Source organism: Hemitrygon akajei, unplaced genomic scaffold, assembly GCF_048418815.1.
Source record: "Hemitrygon akajei unplaced genomic scaffold, sHemAka1.3 Scf000094, whole genome shotgun sequence".
Classification (NCBI taxonomy): domain Eukaryota; kingdom Metazoa; phylum Chordata; class Chondrichthyes; order Myliobatiformes; family Dasyatidae; genus Hemitrygon; species Hemitrygon akajei.
The window spans coordinates 1,115,932-1,137,361 of NW_027331980.1; positions in this window are offsets into that span (position 1 = coordinate 1,115,932).

Here is a 21,430-nt window from a genome sequence, read left to right on the forward strand (position 1 = left end):
CCATAACCTCCCTGTCTCAGTGGAACGTACCACTGCAGAACTCCACACAAATATGCCCTGAACCTGTACCCTCCATAACCTCCCTGTCTCACTGGTACGTACCAATGCAGAACTACACACAAATTTGCCCTGAACCTGTACCCCTCCATAACCTCCCTTTCTCACTGGAACGTACCAATGCAGAAGTCCACACAAATATGCCCTGAACCTGTACCCCTCCATAACCTCCATGTCTCACTGGAACGTACCAATGCAGAACTCCACACAAATGTGCCCTGAACCTGTACCCGTCCATAACCTCATGTCTCACTGGAACGTCCCACTGCAGAAATCCACACAAATATGCCCTGAACCTGTATCCCTCCATAACCTCCCAGTCAAACTGGAACGTACCAACGCAGAACTCCACACAAATATGCCCTGAACCTGTACCCACCCAGACCTCCTTGTCTCACTGGAATGTACCAATGCAGAACTCCGCACAAATTTGCCCTGAACCTGTACCCCTCCATAACCTCCCTGTCTCACTGGAACGTACTAATGCAGAAATCCACACAAATATGCCCTGAACCTGTACTCCACCTTAACCTCCCTGTCTCACTGGAACGTACCAATGCAGAACTCCACACAAATATGCCCTGAATCTGTACCCCTCCATAACTTCCCTGTCTCACTGGAACGTACCAATGCAGAATTCCACACAAATATGCCCTGAACCTGTACCCCTCCATAACTTCCCTGTCTCACTGGAACGTACCAATGCAGAACTCTACACAAATATGCCCTGAACCTGTACCCGTCCATAACCTGCCTGTCTCACTGGAACGTCCCACTGCAGAACTCCACGCAAATATGCCATGAACCTGTATGCTCCATAACCTCCCTGGCTCACTGGAAAGTACCAATGCAGAACTCCACACAAATATGCCCTGAACCTGTACCCGTCCATAACCTCCCTGTCTCACTGGAACGTACCACTGCAGAACTCCACACAAATATGCCCAGAACCTGTACCCTCCATAACCTCCCTGTCTCACTGGAACGTACCAATGGAGAACTCCACACAAATTTGCCCTGAACCTGTACCCCTCCATAACCTCCCTGTCACACTGGAACGTACCAATGCAGAAATCCACACAAATATGCCCTGAACCTGTACCCCACCTTAACCTCCCTGTCTCACTGGAACGTACCAATGCACAACTACACTCAAATTTGCCCTGAACCTGTACCCTCCATAATCTCCCTGTCTCACTGGAACGTACCAATGCAGAACTCCACACAAATATGCCCTGAAACTGTACCCCTCCATAACCTCCCTGTCTCACTGGAACGTACCAATGCAGAACTCCACACAAATCTGCCCTGAACCTATACCCGTCCATAACCTCCCTGTCTCACTGGAACGTCCCACTGCAGAACTCCACACAAATATGCCCTGAACGTGTACCTTCCATTACCTCCCTGTCTCACTGGAAAGTACCAATGCAGAACCCCACACAAATATGCCCTGAACCTGTACCCGTCCATAATCTCCCTGTCTCACTGGAACGTACCATGGCAGAACTCCACACAAATATGCCTTGAACCTGTACCCCTCCATAACCTCTCTGTGTCACTTGAACGTAGCAATGCAGAACTCCACACAAATATGCCCTGAACCTGTACCCGTCCATAACCTCCCTGTCTCACTGGAACGTCCCAACGCAGAACTCCACACAAATATGCCCTGAACCTGTACCCTCCATACCCTCACTGTCTCTCTGCAACGTACCATTGCAGAACTCCACACAAATATGCCCTGAACCTGTACCCTTCCATAACCTCCCTGTCTCAGTGGAACGTACCACTGCAGAACTCCACACAAATATGCCCTGAACCTGTACCCTCCATAACCTCCCTGTCTCACTGGTACGTACCAATGCAGAACTACACACAAATTTGCCCTGAACCTGTACCCCTCCATAACCTCCCTTTCTCACTGGAACGTACCAATGCAGAAGTCCACACAAATATGCCCTGAACCTGTACCCCTCCATAACCTCCATGTCTCACTGGAACGTACCAATGCAGAACTCCACACAAATGTGCCCTGAACCTGTACCCGTCCATAACCTCATATCTCACTGGAACGTCCCACTGCAGAAATCCACACAAATATGCCCTGAACCTGTATCCCTCCATAACCTCCCAGTCAAACTGGAACGTACCAACGCAGAACTCCACACAAATATGCCCTGAACCGGTACCCACCCAGACCTCCTTGTCTCACTGTAATGTACCAAAGCAGAACTCCGCACAAATTTGCCCTGAACCTGTACCCCTCCATAACCTCCCTGTCTCACTGGAACGTACTAATGCAGAAATCCACACAAATATGCCCTGAACCTGTACTCCACCTTAACCTCCCTGTCTCACTGGAACGTACCAATGCAGAACTCCACACAAATATGCCCTGAATCTGTACCCCTCCATAACTTCCCTGTCTCACTGGAACGTACCAATGCAGAATTCCACACAAATATGCCCTGAACCTGTACCCCTCCATAACTTCCCTGTCTCACTGGAACGTACCAATGCAGAACTCTACACAAATATGCCCTGAACCTGTACCCGTCCATAACCTGCCTGTCTCACTGGAACGTCCCACTGCAGAACTCCACGCAAATATGCCATGAACCTGTATGCTCCATAACCTCCCTGGCTCACTGGAAAGTACCAATGCAGAACTCCACACAAATATGCCCTGAACCTGTACCCGTCCATAACCTCCCTGTCTCACTGGAACGTACCACTGCAGAACTCCACACAAATATGCCCAGAACCTGTACCCTCCATAACCTCCCTGTCTCACTGGAACGTACCAATGGAGAACTCCACACAAATTTGCCCTGAACCTGTACCCCTCCATAACCTCCCTGTCTCACTGGAACGTACCAATGCAGAAATCCACACAAATATGCCCTGAACCTGTACCCCACCTTAACCTCCCTGTCTCACTGGAACGTACCAATGCACAACTACACTCAAATTTGCCCTGAACCTGTACCCTCCATAATCTCCCTGTCTCACTGGAACGTACCAATGCAGAACTCCACACAAATATGCCCTGAAACTGTACCCCTCCATATCCTCCCTGTCTCACTCGAACGCACCAATTCCGAACTCCACTCAAATATGCCCTGAACCTGTACCGTGCATAACCTCGCTGTCTCACTGGAACGTACCATTGCAGAACATCACACAAATATGCCCTGAACCTGTACCCCTCCAAAACCTCCTGTCTCACTGGAACGTACCAATGCAGAATTCCACACAAATATGCCCTGAACCTGTACACGTCCATAAACTCCCTGTCTCACTGGAACTTACCAATGCAGAATTCCACACAAATATGCGCTGAACCTGTACCCTTCCATAACCTCCCTGTCTCAGTGGAACGTACCACTGCAGAACTCCACACAAATATGCCCTGAACCTGTACCCTCCATAACCTCCCTGTCTCACTGGTACGTACCAATGCAGAACTACACACAAATTTGCCCTGAACCTGTACCCCTCCATAACCTCCCTTTCTCACTGGAACGTACCAATGCAGAAGTCCACACAAATATGCCCTGAACCTGTACCCCTCCATAACCACCATGTCTCACTGGAACGTACCAATGCAGAACTCCACACAAATGTGCCCTGAACCTGTACCCGTCCATAACCTCATGTCTCACTGGAACGTCCCACTGCAGAACTCCACACAAATATGCCCTGAACCTGTATCCCTCCATAACCTCCCAGTCACACTGGAACGTACCAACGCAGAACTCCACACAAATATACCCTGAACCTGTACCCCTACATAACCTCCCTGTCTCACTGGAACGTACCAATGCAGACCTCCACACAAATATGCCCTGAACCTGTACCCTCCATAACCTCCCTGTCTCACTGGAACTTACCTATGCAGAATTCCAAACAAATATGCCCTGAACCTGTACCCACCCAGAACCTCCTTATCTCACAAGAATGTACCAATGCAGAACTCCACACAAATTTGCCCTGAACCTGTACACCTCCATAACCTCCCTGTCTCACAGGAACGTACTAATGCAGAAATCCACACAAATATACCCTGAACCTATACTCCACCTTAACCTCCCTGTCTCACTGGAAAGTACCAATGCAGAAATACACTGAAATTTGCCCTGAACCTGTACCCACCATAACCTCCCTGTCTCACTGGAACGTACCAATGCAGAACTCCACAAAAATATGCCCTGAACCTGTACCCCTCCATAACCTCCCTGTCTCACTGGAACGTACCAATGCAGAACTCCACACAAATCTGCCCTGAACCTATACCCGTCCATTACCTCCCTGTCTCACTGGAACGTCCCACTGCAGAACTCCACACAAATATGCCCTGAACGTGTACCTTCCATTACCTCCCTGTCTCACTGGAAAGTACCAATGCAGAACTCCACACAAATATGCCCTGAACCTGTACCCGTCCATAATCTCCCTGTCTCACTGGAACGTACCATGGCAGAACTCCACACAAATATGCCTTGAACCTGTACCCCTCCATAACCTCTCTGTGTCACTTGAACGTAGCAATGCAGAACTCCACACAAATATGCCCTGAACCTGTACCCGTCCATAACCTCCCTGTCTCACTGGAACGTCCCAACGCAGAACTCCACACAAATATGCCCTGAACCTGTACCCTCCATACCCTCACTGTCTCTCTGCAACGTACCATTGCAGAACTCCACACAAATATGCCCTGAACCTGTACCCTTCCATAACCTCCCTGTCTCAGTGGAACGTACCACTGCAGAACTCCACACAAATATGCCCTGAACCTGTACCCTCCATAACCTCCCTGTCTCACTGGTACGTACCAATGCAGAACTACACACAAATTTGCCCTGAACCTGTACCCCTCCATAACCTCCATGTCTCACTGGAACGTACCAATGCAGAACTCCACACAAATGTGCCCTGAACCTGTACCCGTCCATAACCTCATGTCTCACTGGAACGTCCCACTGCAGAAATCCACACAAATATGCCCTGAACCTGTATCCCTCCATAACCTCCCAGTCAAACTGGAACGTACCAACGCAGAACTCCACACAAATATACCCTGCACCTGTACCCCTCCATAACCTCCCTGTCTCACTGGAACGTATTAATGCAGACCTCCACACAAATATGCCCTGAACCTGTACCCTCCATAACCTCCCTGTCTCACTGGAACTTACCTATGCAGAATTCCAAACAAATATGCCCTGAACCTGTACCCACCCATAACATCCTTGTCTCACTGGAATGTACCAATGCAGAACTCCACACAAATTTGCCCTGAACCTGTACACCTCCATATCCTCCCTGTCTCACTGGAACGTACTAATGCAGAAATCCACACAAATATACCCTGAACCTGTACTCCACCTTAACCTCCCTGTCTCACTGGAAAGTACCAATGCAGAAATACACTCAAATTTGCCCTGAACCTGTACCCTCCATAACCTCCCTGTCTCACTGGAACGTACCAATGCAGAAATCCACAGAAATATGCCCTGAACCTGTACCCCTCCATAACCTCCCTGTCTCACTGGAACGCACCAATGCAGAACTCCACACAAATCTGCCCTGAACCTGTACCCGTCCATAACCTCCCTGTCTCACTGGAACGTCCCACTGTAGAACCCACACAAATATGCCCTGAACGTGTACCTTCCATAACCTCCCTGTCTCACTGGAACGTACCAATGCAGAACTCCAAACAAATATGCCCTGAACCTGTACCCCTCCATAACCTCCCAGTCACACTGGAACGTACCAAAGCAGATCTCCAAACAAATATGCCCTGAACCTGTACCGTGCATAACCTCGCTGTCTCACTGGAACGTACCATTGCAGAACACCACACAAATATGCCCTGAACCTGTACCCCTCCAAAACCTCCTGTCTCACTGGAACGTACCAATGCAGAATTCCACACAAATGTGCTCTGAACCTGTACACGTCCATAAACTCCTTGTCTCACTGGAACGTACCACTGCTGAACTCCACACAAATATGCCCAGAACCTGTACCCTCCATAACCTCCCTGTCTCACTGGAACGTACCAATGCAGAACTACACACAAATTTGCCCTGAACCTGTACCCCTCCATAACCTCCCTGTCTCACTGGAACGTACCAATGCAGAACTCCACACAAATATGCCCTGAACCTGTACCCCTCCATAACCTCCCTGTCTCACTGGAACGTACCAATGCAGAACTCCACACAAGTGTGCCCTGAACCTGTACCCGTCCATAACCTCATGTCTCAATGGAACGTCCCACTGCAGATCTCCACACAAATATGCCCTGAACCTGTACCCTCCATAACTTCCCTGTCTAACTTGAACGTACCAATGCAGAACTCCAAAAAAATATGCCCTGAACCTGTACCCCTCCATAACCTCCCAGTCACACTGGAACGTACCAACTCAGAATTCCACACAAATATACCCTGAACCTGTACCCCTCCAGAACCTCCCTGTCTCAAAGGAACGTACCAATGCAGACCTCCACACAAATATGCCCTGAACCTGTACCCTCATTAACATCCCTGTCCCACTGGAACTTACCAATACAGAATTCCACACAAATATGCCCTGAACCTGTACCCACCCAGACCTCCTTGTCTCACTGGAATGTACCAATGCAGAACTCCACACAAATTTGCCCTGAACCTGTACCCCTCCAAAACCTCCCTGTCTCACTGGAACGTACTAATGCAGAAATCCACACAAATATGCCCTGAACCTGTACTCCACCTTAACCTCCCTGTCTCACTGGAACGTACCAATGCAGAACTCCACACAAATATGCCCTGAATCTGTACCCCTCCATAACTTCCCTGTCTCACTGGAACGTACCAATGCAGAATTCCACACAAATATGCCCTGAACCTGTAACCCTCCATAACTTCCCTGTCTCACTGGAACGTACCAATGCAGAACTCTACACAAATATGCCCTGAACCTGTACCCGTCCATAACCTCCCTGTCTCACTGGAACGTACCAGTGCAGAACTCCACACAAATATGCCCAGAACCTGTACCCTCCATAACCTCCCTGTCTCACTGGAACGTACCAATGCAGAAATCCACACAAATATGCCCTGAACCTGCACTCCACCTTAAACTCCCTGTCTCACTGGAACGTACCAATGCAGACTTCCACACAAATATGCCCTGAACCTGTACCCCTCTATAACCTCCCTGTCTCACTGGAACGTACCAATGCAGAAATCCACACAAATATGCCCTGAACCTGTACTCCACCTTAACCTCCCTGTCTCACTGGAACGTCCCAATGCACAACTACACTCAAATTTGCCCTGAACCTGTACCCTCCATAATCTCCCTGTCTCACTAGAACGTACCAATGCAGAACTCCACACAAATATGCCCTGAACCTGTACCCCTCCATAACCTCCCTGTCTCACTGGAACGCACCAATTCCGAACTCCACTCAAATATGCCCTGAACCTGTACCGTGCATAACCTCGCTGTCTCACTGGAACGTACCATTGCAGAACACCACACAAATATGCCCTGAACCTGTACCCCTCCAATACCTCCTGTCTCACTGGAACGTACCAATGCAGAATTCCACACAAATATGCCCTGAAACTGTACACGTCCATAAACTCCCTGTCTCACTGGAACGTCCCACTGCAGAACTCCACACAAATATGCCCTGAACCTGTATCCCTCCATAACCTCCCAGTCACACTGGAACGTACCAACGCAGAACTCCACACAAATATACCCTGAACCTGTACCCCTCCATAACCTCCCTGTCTCACTGGAACGTACCAATGCAGACCTCCACACAAATATGCCCTGAACCTGTACCCTCCATAACCTCCCTGTCTCACTGGAACTTACCTATGCAGAATTCCAAACAAATATGCCCTGAACCTGTACCCACCCAGAACCTCCTTATCTCACAAGAATGTACCAATGCAGAACTCCACACAAATTTGCCCTGAACCTGTACACCTCCATAACCTCCCTGTCTCACAGGAACGTACTAATGCAGAAATCCACACAAATATACCCTGAACCTATACTCCACCTTAACCTCCCTGTCTCACTGGAAAGTACCAATGCAGAAATACACTGAAATTTGCCCTGAACCTGTACCCACCATAACCTCCCTGTCTCACTGGAACGTACCAATGCAGAACTCCACAGAAATATGCCCTGAACCTGTACCCCTCCATAACCTCCCTGTCTCACTGGAACGTACCAATGCAGAACTCCACACAAATCTGCCCTGAACCTATACCCGTCCATAACCTCCCTGTCTCACTGGAACGTCCCACTGCAGAACTCCACACAAATATGCCCTGAACGTGTACCTTCCATTACCTCCCTGTCTCACAGGAAAGTACCAATGCAGAACTCCACACAAATATGCCCTGAACCTGTACCCGTCCATAATCTCCCTGTCTCACTGGAACGTACCATGGCAGAACTCCACACAAATATGCCTTGAACCTGTACCCCTCCATAACCTCTCTGTGTCACTTGAACGTAGCAATGCAGAACTCCACACAAATATGCCCTGAACCTGTACCCGTCCATAACCTCCCTGTCTCACTGGAACGTCCCAACGCAGAACTCCACACAAATATGCCCTGAACCTGTACCCTCCATACCCTCACTGTCTCTCTGCAACGTACCATTGCAGAACTCCACACAAATATGCCCTGAACCTGTACCCTTCCATAACCTCCCTGTCTCAGTGGAACGTACCACTGCAGAACTCCACACAAATTTGCCCTGAACCTGTACACCTCCATATCCTCCCTGTCTCACTGGAACGTACTAATGCAGAAATCCACACAAATATACCCTGAACCTGTACTCCACCTTAACCTCCCTGTCTCACTGGAAAGTACCAATGCAGAAATACACTCAAATTTGCCCTGAACCTGTACCCTCCATAACCTCCCTGTCTCACTGGAACGTACCAATGCAGAAATCCACAGAAATATGCCCTGAACCTGTACCCCTCCATAACCTCCCTGTCTCACTGGAACGCACCAATGCAGAACTCCACACAAATCTGCCCTGAACCTGTACCCGTCCATAACCTCCCTGTCTCACTGGAACGTCCCACTGTAGAACCCACACAAATATGCCCTGAACGTGTACCTTCCATAACCTCCGTCTCACTGGAACGTACCAATGCAGAACTCCAAACAAATATGCCCTGAACCTGTACCCCTCCATAACCTCCCAGTCACACTGGAACGTACCAAAGCAGATCTCCAAACAAATATGCCCTGAACCTGTACCGTGCATAACCTCGCTGTCTCACTGGAACGTACCATTGCAGAACACCACACAAATATGCCCTGAACCTGTACCCCTCCAAAACCTCCTGTCTCACTGGAACGTACCAATGCAGAATTCCACACAAATGTGCTCTGAACCTGTACACGTCCATAAACTCCTTGTCTCACTGGAACGTACCACTGCTGAACTCCACACAAATATGCCCAGAACCTGTACCCTCCATAACCTCCCTGTCTCACTGGAACGTCCCACTGCAGAATTCCACACAAATATGCCATGAACCTGTATCCTCCATAACCTCCCTGTCTCACTGGAAAGTACCAATGCAGAACTCCACACAAATATTCCCTGAACCTGTACCCGTCCATAACCTCCCTGTCTCAGTGGAACGTACCACTGCAGAACTCCACAGAAATATGCCCTGAACCTGTACCCTCCATAACCTCCCTGTCTCACTGGAACGTACCAATGCAGAACTACACACAAATTTGCCCTGAACCTGTACCCCTCCATAACCTCCCTGTCTCACTGGAACGTACCAATGCAGAACTCCACACAAATATGCCCTGAACCTGTACCCCTCCATAACCTCCCTGTCTCACTGGAACGTACCAATGCAGAACTCCACACAAGTGTGCCCTGAACCTGTACCCGTCCATAACCTCATGTCTCAATGGAACGTCCCACTGCAGATCTCCACACAAATATGCCCTGAACCTGTACCCTCCATAACTTCCCTGTCTAACTTGAACGTACCAATGCAGAACTCCAAAAAAATATGCCCTGAACCTGTACCCCTCCATAACCTCCCAGTCACACTGGAACGTACCAACTCAGAATTCCACACAAATATACCCTGAACCTGTACCCCTCCAGAACCTCCCTGTCTCAAAGGAACGTACCAATGCAGACCTCCACACAAATATGCCCTGAACCTGTACCCTCATTAACATCCCTGTCCCACTGGAACTTACCAATACAGAATTCCACACAAATATGCCCTGAACCTGTACCCACCCAGACCTCCTTGTCTCACTGGAATGTACCAATGCAGAACTCCACACAAATTTGCCCTGAACCTGTACCCCTCCAAAACCTCCCTGTCTCACTGGAACGTACTAATGCAGAAATCCACACAAATATGCCCTGAACCTGTACTCCACCTTAACCTCCCTGTCTCACTGGAACGTACCAATGCAGAACTCCACACAAATATGCCCTGAATCTGTACCCCTCCATAACTTCCCTGTCTCACTGGAACGTACCAATGCAGAATTCCACACAAATATGCCCTGAACCTGTAACCCTCCATAACTTCCCTGTCTCACTGGAACGTACCAATGCAGAACTCTACACAAATATGCCCTGAACCTGTACCCGTCCATAACCTCCCTGTCTCACTGGAACGTACCAGTGCAGAACTCCACACAAATATGCCCAGAACCTGTACCCTCCATAACCTCCCTGTCTCACTGGAACGTACCAATGCAGAAATCCACACAAATATGCCCTGAACCTGCACTCCACCTTAAACTCCCTGTCTCACTGGAACGTACCAATGCAGACTTCCACACAAATATGCCCTGAACCTGTACCCCTCTATAACCTCCCTGTCTCACTGGAACGTACCAATGCAGAAATCCACACAAATATGCCCTGAACCTGTACTCCACCCTAACCTCCCTGTCTCACTGGAACGTCCCAATGCACAACTACACTCAAATTTGCCCTGAACCTGTACCCTACATAATCTCCCTGTCTCACTAGAACGTACCAATGCAGAACTCCACACAAATATGCCCTGAACCTGTACCCCTCCATAACCTCCCTGTCTCACTGGAACGCACCAATTCCGAACTCCACTCAAATATGCCCTGAACCTGTACCGTGCATAACCTCGCTGTCTCACTGGAACGTACCATTGCAGAACACCACACAAATATGCCCTGAACCTGTACCCCTCCAATACCTCCTGTCTCACTGGAACGTACCAATGCAGAATTCCACACAAATATGCCCTGAAACTGTACACGTCCATAAACTCCCTGTCTCACTGGAACGTCCCACTGCAGAACTCCACACAAATATGCCCTGAACCTGTATCCCTCCATAACCTCCCAGTCACACTGGAACGTACCAACGCAGAACTCCAAACAAATATACCCTGAACCTGTACCCCTCCATAACCTCCCTGTCTCACTGGAACGTACCAATGCAGACCTCCACACAAATATGCCCTGAACCTGTACCCTCCATAACCTCCCTGTCTCACTGGAACTTACCTATGCAGAATTCCAAACAAATATGCCCTGAACCTGTACCCACCCAGAACCTCCTTATCTCACAAGAATGTACCAATGCAGAACTCCACACAAATTTGCCCTGAACCTGTACACCTCCATAACCTCCCTGTCTCACAGGAACGTACTAATGCAGAAATCCACACAAATATACCCTGAACCTATACTCCACCTTAACCTCCCTGTCTCACTGGAAAGTACCAATGCAGAAATACACTGAAATTTGCCCTGAACCTGTACCCACCATAACCTCCCTGTCTCACTGGAACGTACCAATGCAGAACTCCACAGAAATATGCCCTGAACCTGTACCCCTCCATAACCTCCCTGTCTCACTGGAACGTACCAATGCAGAACTCCACACAAATCTGCCCTGAACCTATACCCGTCCATAACCTCCCTGTCTCACTGGAACGTCCCACTGCAGAACTCCACACAAATATGCCCTGAACGTGTACCTTCCATTACCTCCCTGTCTCACAGGAAAGTACCAATGCAGAACTCCACACAAATATGCCCTGAACCTGTACCCGTCCATAATCTCCCTGTCTCACTGGAACGTACCATGGCAGAACTCCACACAAATATGCCTTGAACCTGTACCCCTCCATAACCTCTCTGTGTCACTTGAACGTAGCAATGCAGAACTCCACACAAATATGCCCTGAACCTGTACCCGTCCATAACCTCCCTGTCTCACTGGAACGTCCCAACGCAGAACTCCACACAAATATGCCCTGAACCTGTACCCTCCATACCCTCACTGTCTCTCTGCAACGTACCATTGCAGAACTCCACACAAATATGCCCTGAACCTGTACCCTTCCATAACCTCCCTGTCTCAGTGGAACGTACCACTGCAGAACTCCACACAAATTTGCCCTGAACCTGTACACCTCCATATCCTCCCTGTCTCACTGGAACGTACTAATGCAGAAATCCACACAAATATACCCTGAACCTGTACTCCACCTTAACCTCCCTGTCTCACTGGAAAGTACCAATGCAGAAATACACTCAAATTTGCCCTGAACCTGTACCCTCCATAACCTCCCTGTCTCACTGGAACGTACCAATGCAGAAATCCACAGAAATATGCCCTGAACCTGTACCCCTCCATAACCTCCCTGTCTCACTGGAACGCACCAATGCAGAACTCCACACAAATCTGCCCTGAACCTGTACCCGTCCATAACCTCCCTGTCTCACTGGAACGTCCCACTGTAGAACCCACACAAATATGCCCTGAACGTGTACCTTCCATAACCTCCGTCTCACTGGAACGTACCAATGCAGAACTCCAAACAAATATGCCCTGAACCTGTACCCCTCCATAACCTCCCAGTCACACTGGAACGTACCAAAGCAGATCTCCAAACAAATATGCCCTGAACCTGTACCGTGCATAACCTCGCTGTCTCACTGGAACGTACCATTGCAGAACACCACACAAATATGCCCTGAACCTGTACCCCTCCAAAACCTCCTGTCTCACTGGAACGTACCAATGCAGAATTCCACACAAATGTGCTCTGAAACTGTACACGTCCATAAACTCCTTGTCTCACTGGAACGTACCACTGCTGAACTCCACACAAATATGCCCAGAACCTGTACCCTCCATAACCTCCCTGTCTCACTGGAACGTCCCACTGCAGAATTCCACACAAATATGCCATGAACCTGTATCCTCCATAACCTCCCTGTCTCACTGGAAAGTACCAATGCAGAACTCCACACAAATATTCCCTGAACCTGTACCCGTCCATAACCTCCCTGTCTCAGTGGAACGTACCACTGCAGAACTCCACAGAAATATGCCCTGAACCTGTACCCTCCATAACCTCCCTGTCTCACTGGAACGTACCAATGCAGAACTACACACAAATTTGCCCTGAACCTGTACCCCTCCATAACCTCCCTGTCTCACTGGAACGTACCAATGCAGAACTCCACACAAATATGCCCTGAACCTGTACCCCTCCATAACCTCCCTGTCTCACTGGAACGTACCAATGCAGAACTCCACACAAGTGTGCCCTGAACCTGTACCCGTCCATAACCTCATGTCTCAATGGAACGTCCCACTGCAGATCTCCACACAAATATGCCCTGAACCTGTACCCTCCATAACTTCCCTGTCTAACTTGAACGTACCAATGCAGAAATCCACACAAATATGCCCTGAACCTGTACTCCACCTTAACCTCCCTGTCTCACTGGAACGTACCAATGCAGAACTCCACACAAATATGCCCTGAATCTGTACCCCTCCATAACTTCCCTGTCTCACTGGAACGTACCAATGCAGAATTCCACACAAATATGCCCTGAACCTGTAACCCTCCATAACTTCCCTGTCTCACTGGAACGTACCAATGCAGAACTCTACACAAATATGCCCTGAACCTGTACCCGTCCATAACCTCCCTGTCTCACTGGAACGTACCAGTGCAGAACTCCACACAAATATGCCCAGAACCTGTACCCTCCATAACCTCCCTGTCTCACTGGAACGTACCAATGCAGAAATCCACACAAATATGCCCTGAACCTGCACTCCACCTTAAACTCCCTGTCTCACTGGAACGTACCAATGCAGACTTCCACACAAATATGCCCTGAACCTGTACCCCTCTATAACCTCCCTGTCTCACTGGAACGTACCAATGCAGAAATCCACACAAATATGCCCTGAACCTGTACTCCACCTTAACCTCCCTGTCTCACTGGAACGTCCCAATGCACAACTACACTCAAATTTGCCCTGAACCTGTACCCTCCATAATCTCCCTGTCTCACTAGAACGTACCAATGCAGAACTCCACACAAATATGCCCTGAACCTGTACCCCTCCATAACCTCCCTGTCTCACTGGAACGCACCAATTCCGAACTCCACTCAAATATGCCCTGAACCTGTACCGTGCATAACCTCGCTGTCTCACTGGAACGTACCATTGCAGAACACCACACAAATATGCCCTGAACCTGTACCCCTCCAATACCTCCTGTCTCACTGGAACGTACCAATGCAGAATTCCACACAAATATGCCCTGAAACTGTACACGTCCATAAACTCCCTGTCTCACTGGAACGTCCCACTGCAGAACTCCACACAAATATGCCCTGAACCTGTACCCCTCCATAACCTCCCAGTCACACTGGAACGTACCAACGCAGAGCTCCACACAAATAAACCCTGAACCTGTACCCCTCCATAAACTCCCTGTCTCAAAGGAACGTTCAAATGCAGACCTCCACACAAATATGCCCTGAACCTGTACCCTCCATAACCTCCCTGTCTCACTGGAACTTACCAATGCAGAATTCCACACAAATATGCCCTGACCCTGTACCCACCCAGAACCTCCTTGTCTCACTGGAATGTACCAATGCAGAACTCCACACAAATTTGCCCTGAACCTGTACCCCTCCATAACTTCCCTGTCTCACTGGTACGTACCAATGCAGAATTCCACACAAATATGCCCTGAACCTGTACCCCTCCATAACTTCCCTGTCTCACTGGAACGTACCAATGCAGAACTTTACACAAATATGCCCTGAACCTGTACCCGTCCATAAACTCCCTGTCTCACTGGAACGTCCCACTGCAGAACTCCACACAAATATGCCAAGAACCTGTACCCTCCATAACCTCCCTGTCTCACTGGAACGTACCAATGGAGAACTCCACACAAATTTGCCCTGAACCTGTACCCCTCCATAACCTCCCTGTCTCACTGGAACGTACCAATGCAGAAATCCACACAAATATGCCCTGAACCTGTACCCCACCTTAACCTCCCTGTCTCACTGGAACGTACCAATGCACAACTACACTCAAATTTGCCCTGAACCTGTACCCTCCATAATCTCCCTGTCTCACTGGAACGTACCAATGCAGAACTCCACACAAATATGCCCTGAACCTGTACCCCACCATATCCTCCCTGTCTCACTCGAACGCACCAATTCCGAACTCCACTCAAATATGCCCTGAACCTGTACCGTGCATAACCTCGCTGTCTCACTGGAACGTACCATTGCAGAACACCACACAAATATCCCTGAACCTGTACCCCTCCAAAACATCCTGTCTAACTGGAACGTACCAACGCAGAACTCCACACAAATATGCCCTGAACCTGTACCCACCCAGACCTCCTTGTCTCACTGGAATGTACCAATGCAGAACTCCGCACAAATTTGCCCTGAACCTGTACCCCTCCATAACCTCCCTGTCTCACTGGAACGTACTAATGCAGAAATCCACACAAATATGCCCTGAACCTGTACTCCACCTTAACCTCCCTGTCTCACTGGAACGTACCAATGCAGAACTCCACACAAATATGCCCTGAATCTGTACCCCTCCATAACTTCCCTGTCTCACTGGAACGTACCAATGCAGAATTCCACACAAATATGCCCTGAACCTGTACCCCTCCATAACTTCCCTGTCTCACTGGAACGTACCAATGCAGAACTCTACACAAATATGCCCTGAACCTGTACCCGTCCATAACCTGCCTGTCTCACTGGAACGTCCCACTGCAGAACTCCACGCAAATATGCCATGAACCTGTATGCTCCATAACCTCCCTGGCTCACTGGAAAGTACCAATGCAGAACTCCACACAAATATGCCCTGAACCTGTACCCGTCCATAACCTCCCTGTCTCACTGGAACGTACCACTGCAGAACTCCACACAAATATGCCCAGAACCTGTACCCTCCATAACCTCCCTGTCTCACTGGAACGTACCAATGGAGAACTCCACACAAATTTGCCCTGAACCTGTACCCCTCCATAACCTCCCTGTCTCACTGGAACGTACCAATGCAGAAATCCACACAAATATGCCCTGAACCTGTACCCCACCTTAACCTCCCTGTCTCACTGGAACGTACCAATGCACAACTACACTCAAATTTGCCCTGAACCTGTACCCTCCATAATCTCCCTGTCTCACTGGAACGTACCAATGCAGAACTCCACACAAATATGCCCTGAACCTGTACCCCTCCATAACCTCCCTGTCTCACTGGAACGTACCAATGCAGAACTCCACACAAATCTGCCCTGAACCTATACCCGTCCATAACCTCCCTGTCTCACTGGAACGTCCCACTGCAGAACTCCACACAAATATGCCCTGAACGTGTACCTTCCATTACCTCCCTGTCTCACTGGAAAGTACCAATGCAGAACCCCACACAAATATGCCCTGAACCTGTACCCGTCCATAATCTCCCTGTCTCACTGGAACGTACCATGGCAGAACTCCACACAAATATGCCTTGAACCTGTACCCCTCCATAACCTCTCTGTGTCACTTGAACGTAGCAATGCAGAACTCCACACAAATATGCCCTGAACCTGTACCCGTCCATAACCTCCCTGTCTCACTGGAACGTCCCAACGCAGAACTCCACACAAATATGCCCTGAACCTGTACCCTCCATACCCTCACTGTCTCTCTGCAACGTACCATTGCAGAACTCCACACAAATATGCCCTGAACCTGTACCCTTCCATAACCTCCCTGTCTCAGTGGAACGTACCACTGCAGAACTCCACACAAATATGCCCTGAACCTGTACCCTCCATAACCTCCCTGTCTCACTGGTACGTACCAATGCAGAACTACACACAAATTTGCCCTGAACCTGTACCCCTCCATAACCTCCCTTTCTCACTGGAACGTACCAATGCAGAAGTCCACACAAATATGCCCTGAACCTGTACCCCTCCATAACCTCCATGTCTCACTGGAACGTACCAATGCAGAACTCCACACAAATGTGCCCTGAACCTGTACCCGTCCATAACCTCATGTCTCACTGGAACGTCCCACTGCAGAAATCCACACAAATATGCCCTGAACCTGTATCCCTCCATAACCTCCCAGTCAAACTGGAACGTACCAACGCAGAACTCCACACAAATATGCCCTGAACCTGTACCCACCCAGACCTCCTTGTCTCACTGGAATGTACCAATGCAGAACTCCGCACAAATTTGCCCTGAACCTGTACCCCTCCATAACCTCCCTGTCTCACTGGAACGTACTAATGCAGAAATCCACACAAATATGCCCTGAACCTGTACTCCACCTTAACCTCCCTGTCTCACTGGAACGTACCAATGCAGAACTCCACACAAATATGCCCTGAATCTGTACCCCTCCATAACTTCCCTGTCTCACTGGAACGTACCAATGCAGAATTCCACACAAATATGCCCTGAACCTGTACCCCTCCATAACTTCCCTGTCTCACTGGAACGTACCAATGCAGAACTCTACACAAATATGCCCTGAACCTGTACCCGTCCATAACCTGCCTGTCTCACTGGAACGTCCCACTGCAGAACTCCACGCAAATATGCCATGAACCTGTATGCTCCATAACCTCCCTGGCTCACTGGAAAGTACCAATGCAGAACTCCACACAAATATGCCCTGAACCTGTACCCGTCCATAACCTCCCTGTCTCACTGGAACGTACCACTGCAGAACTCCACACAAATATGCCCAGAACCTGTACCCTCCATAACCTCCCTGTCTCACTGGAACGTACCAATGGAGAACTCCACACAAATTTGCCCTGAACCTGTACCCCTCCATAACCTCCCTGTCACACTGGAACGTACCAATGCAGAAATCCACACAAATATGCCCTGAACCTGTACCCCACCTTAACCTCCCTGTCTCACTGGAACGTACCAATGCACAACTACACTCAAATTTGCCCTGAACCTGTACCCTCCATAATCTCCCTGTCTCACTGGAACGTACCAATGCAGAACTCCACACAAATATGCCCTGAAACTGTACCCCTCCATAACCTCCCTGTCTCACTGGAACGTACCAATGCAGAACTCCACACAAATCTGCCCTGAACCTATACCCGTCCATAACCTCCCTGTCTCACTGGAACGTCCCACTGCAGAACTCCACACAAATATGCCCTGAACGTGTACCTTCCATTACCTCCCTGTCTCACTGGAAAGTACCAATGCAGAACCCCACACAAATATGCCCTGAACCTGTACCCGTCCATAATCTCCCTGTCTCACTGGAACGTACCATGGCAGAACTCCACACAAATATGCCTTGAACCTGTACCCCTCCATAACCTCTCTGTGTCACTTGAACGTAGCAATGCAGAACTCCACACAAATATGCCCTGAACCTGTACCCGTCCATAACCTCCCTGTCTCACTGGAACGTCCCAACGCAGAACTCCACACAAATATGCCCTGAACCTGTACCCTCCATACCCTCACTGTCTCTCTGCAACGTACCATTGCAGAACTCCACACAAATATGCCCTGAACCTGTACCCTTCCATAACCTCCCTGTCTCAGTGGAACGTACCACTGCAGAACTCCACACAAATATGCCCTGAACCTGTACCCTCCATAACCTCCCTGTCTCACTGGTACGTACCAATGCAGAACTACACACAAATTTGCCCTGAACCTGTACCCCTCCATAACCTCCCTTTCTCACTGGAACGTACCAATGCAGAAGTCCACACAAATATGCCCTGAACCTGTACCCCTCCATAACCTCCATGTCTCACTGGAACGTACCAATGCAGAACTCCACACAAATGTGCCCTGAACCTGTACCCGTCCATAACCTCATATCTCACTGGAACGTCCCACTGCAGAAATCCACACAAATATGCCCTGAACCTGTATCCCTCCATAACCTCCCAGTCAAACTGGAACGTACCAACGCAGAACTCCACACAAATATGCCCTGAACCGGTACCCACCCAGACCTCCTTGTCTCACTGTAATGTACCAAAGCAGAACTCCGCACAAATTTGCCCTGAACCTGTACCCCTCCATAACCTCCCTGTCTCACTGGAACGTACTAATGCAGAAATCCACACAAATATGCCCTGAACCTGTACTCCACCTTAACCTCCCTGTCTCACTGGAACGTACCAATGCAGAACTCCACACAAATATGCCCTGAATCTGTACCCCTCCATAACTTCCCTGTCTCACTGGAACGTACCAATGCAGAATTCCACACAAATATGCCCTGAACCTGTACCCCTCCATAACTTCCCTGTCTCACTGGAACGTACCAATGCAGAACTCTACACAAATATGCCCTGAACCTGTACCCGTCCATAACCTGCCTGTCTCACTGGAACGTCCCACTGCAGAACTCCACGCAAATATGCCATGAACCTGTATGCTCCATAACCTCCCTGGCTCACTGGAAAGTACCAATGCAGAACTCCACACAAATATGCCCTGAACCTGTACCCGTCCATAACCTCCCTGTCTCACTGGAACGTACCACTGCAGAACTCCACACAAATATGCCCAGAACCTGTACCCTCCATAACCTCCCTGTCTCACTGGAACGTACCAATGGAGAACTCCACACAAATTTGCCCTGAACCTGTACCCCTCCATAACCTCCCTGTCTCACTGGAACGTACCAATGCAGAAATCCACACAAATATGCCCTGAACCTGTACCCCACCTTAACCTCCCTGTCTCACTGGAACGTACCAATGCACAACTACACTCAAATTTGCCCTGAACCTGTACCCTCCATAATCTCCCTGTCTCACTGGAACGTACCAATGCAGAACTCCACACAAATATGCCCTGAAACTGTACCCCTCCATATCCTCCCTGTCTCACTCGAACGCACCAATTCCGAACTCCACTCAAATATGCCCTGAACCTGTACCGTGCATAACCTCGCTGTCTCACTGGAACGTACCATTGCAGAACATCACACAAATATGCCCTGAACCTGTACCCCTCCAAAACCTCCTGTCTCACTGGAACGTACCAATGCAGAATTCCACACAAATATGCCCTGAACCTGTACACGTCCATAAACTCCCTGTCTCACTGGAACTTACCAATGCAGAATTCCACACAAATATGCGCTGAACCTGTACCCTTCCATAACCTCCCTGTCTCAGTGGAACGTACCACTGCAGAACTCCACACAAATATGCCCTGAACCTGTACCCTCCATAACCTCCCTGTCTCACTGGTACGTACCAATGCAGAACTACACACAAATTTGCCCTGAACCTGTACCCCTCCATAACCTCCCTTTCTCACTGGAACGTACCAATGCAGAAGTCCACACAAATATGCCCTGAACCTGTACCCCTCCATAACCACCATGTCTCACTGGAACGTACCAATGCAGAACTCCACACAAATGTGCCCTGAACCTGTACCCGTCCATAACCTCATGTCTCACTGGAACGTCCCACTGCAGAACTCCACACAAATATGCCCTGAACCTGTATCCCTCCATAACCTCCCAGTCACACTGGAACGTACCAACGCAGAACTCCACACAAATATACCCTGAACCTGTACCCCTACATAACCTCCCTGTCTCACTGGAACGTACCAATGCAGACCTCCACACAAATATGCCCTGAACCTGTACCCTCCATAACCTCCCTGTCTCACTGGAACTTACCTATGCAGAATTCCAAACAAATATGCCCTGAACCTGTACCCACCCAGAACCTCCTTATCTCACAAGAATGTACCAATGCAGAACTCCACACAAATTTGCCCTGAACCTGTACACCTCCATAACCTCCCTGTCTCACAGGAACGTACTAATGCAGAAATCCACACAAATATACCCTGAACCTATACTCCACCTTAACCTCCCTGTCTCACTGGAAAGTACCAATGCAGAAATACACTGAAATTTGCCCTGAACCTGTACCCACCATAACC